General features: G+C 42.0%; 1 protein-coding gene across 1 annotated transcript in view; it reads right to left on the minus strand.

Moving 5' to 3' along the window:
- Positions 1-2500, minus strand: part of LOC138614209 (neurofascin-like) — a 75105-nt gene that overhangs the window by 59565 nt on the left and 13040 nt on the right.

The following is a 2500-nucleotide window of genomic DNA, read 5'->3' on the forward strand; positions in this document are numbered from 1 at the left end:
GAATCTAATATTTGTTGTGTTTCATGTAGTTCAGTAGTTTTATGAACACAACATGTTGCAGACTTGTTAGTAAAAGATTCACATTTATAATTTACAGTTGTGACCAGGTGGAAGGTTTTGAATCTCACTCTGAGGATATGAAAAAAAAGACTCTTTGCATCTAAAATTCTCCAAAATGTCTCTGATTCACAGAACCAAAGGCTGTTCATTTTGTCCTCTTCCAGAAGGAACCAATCAGTGACACGTGAGCACGTTACCGGAGCTCAACATGAGATATTAGGAGTTAAATATCATCTCACTCCAAATGTCATTTCCTGGTAAACTCAGATGAAGAGCATCAAACAGTCGGTCGCAAATTAAAGGAACCATTTCACGAGTGAGTGGAGCGACCGCCGAAGGCAAGCTGAGCCCTGCCTGCCGACCAATCAGCAGTCAGTGAGGGAAAAAACACACGAGATTCAGATGGAAGGCAGCCATCGCCACGGTTACCGCAGGCCACATTTTAAGTGGAGCTTCATTCAGGAGCTGAGAAACTTTCACAATAAACTTCTCTTATTAAGATTCAGTCTCCGGATGGTCCGGACTGGACGATCACAAATATTCTGACTTCATCCTCTGAATGTGGGAAATCTAAAAATAGACTAAAAGTTCGAAAGAAAACTGGACTGAAACGTATTTAAAATTAATTTACTAAAAAACTCAAGGACTGAACTTTCTGATGACTCAGATCCTGACCTGATCCTCTTCATCCTCTCTCTTCTTCATCTTCTCTCTCCTCTTCCTCTCTTTCTCCTCTTCATCCTCTCTCTCCTCTTCCTCTCTTTCTCCTCTTCATCTTCTCTCTCCTCTTCCGCTTTGTCTCTCCTCTTCCTCTCTTTCTCTCTCCTCTTCATCCTCTCTCCTCTTCCTATCTCTCTCTTCTTCTTCTCTTTCTCTCTCCTCTTCATCCTCTCTCTCCTCTTCCTCTCTCTAAATATCACTGACTTCATGTCTCTGCACATTAACAAACATATTTTGCCTCCAGCATGAACACACATTCCTCTAAACACCATTTATGAGTCAGTCAGTTCAACTGTCATCACATCACACTTCTCTCTATGAGCGACAGATTCTGCTGATGTCAGCAGATCCACTTCCTGATCAACAACACAGAAAAAGACTGAGAATAATCCTAGAATTATAGAATCACATCTGTTCGTTATAAAAGTGAGAATATTTCCAGTAGAAATAATGTACAGTGGTGTGAAAAAGTGTTTGCTCCCTTCCTGATTTCCATTTTTTTTTCCAATGTTTGTCACACTTAAATGTTTCAGGTCACCAAACAAATTTAAATATTCATCAAAGATAACACAAGTAAACACAAAATGCAGTTTTTAAATGAAGGTTTTTATTATTAAGGGAGAAAAACAATCCAAACCCACATGGCCCTGTGTGAAAAAGTGTTTGCCCCCTCCTGTTAAAACATAACTTAACTGTGGTTTATCACACCTGAGTTCAATTTCTCTAGCCACACCCAGGCCTGATTACTGACACACCTGTTCTCAATCAAGAAATCACTTCAATAGGACCTGCCTGACAAAGTGAAGGAGACCAGAAGATCCTCAGAAGATAGACATCATGCTGAGATCCAAAGAAATTCAGGAACAAATGAGAAAGAAAGTAATTGAGATCTATCAGTCTGGAAAAGGTTCTAAAGCCATTTCTAAAGCTTTGGGACTCCAGAGAACCACAGTGAGAACCATTATCCACAAATGGAGAAAACATGGAACAGCGGTGAACCTTCCCAGGAGCGGCCGGCCGACCAGAATTACCCCGAGAGAGCAGAGACGACTCATCCGAGGTCACAAAAGACCCCACGACAACATCCAAAGAACTGCAGGCCTCACTTGCCTCAGTTAAGGTCAGTGTTCATGACTCCACCAGAAGAAAAAGACTCGGCAGAAATGGCTGCATGGCAGAGTTCCAAGACCAAAACCACCGCTGAGCAAAAAGAACATTAAGGCTCGTCTCATTTTTACCAGAAAACATCTTGATGATCCCCGAGACTTTTGGGAAAATACTCTGTGGACTGACGAGACAAAAGTTGAACTTTTTGGAAGGTGTGTGTCCCGTTACATCTGGTGTAAAAGTAACACCACATTTCAGAACAAGAACCTCATACCAACAGTAAAATATGGTGGTGGTAGTGTGATGGTCTGGGGCTGTTTTGCTGCTTCAGGACCTGGAAGACTTGCTGTGATAAATGGAACCATGAATTCTACCGTCTACCAAAACATCCTGAAGGAGAACGTCCGGCCGTCTGTTCGTGACCTCAAGCTGAAGCCAACTTGGGTTCTGCAGCAGGACAATGATCCAAAACACACCAGCAAGTCCACCTCTGAATGGATGAAGAAAAACAAAATGAAGACTTTGGAGTGACTTTATCTTTGTGACAAAGTCCTGACCTGAATCCTATTGAGATGCTGTGGCATGACCTTAAAAAGGTGGTTGGTGCTGGAAA

This window comes from Brachyistius frenatus, unplaced genomic scaffold (genome assembly GCF_029030835.1).
Source record: "Brachyistius frenatus isolate BFR_SWC_R1_liver_20210118 unplaced genomic scaffold, ASM2903083v1 Contig_468, whole genome shotgun sequence".
Taxonomy (NCBI): domain Eukaryota; kingdom Metazoa; phylum Chordata; class Actinopteri; family Embiotocidae; genus Brachyistius; species Brachyistius frenatus.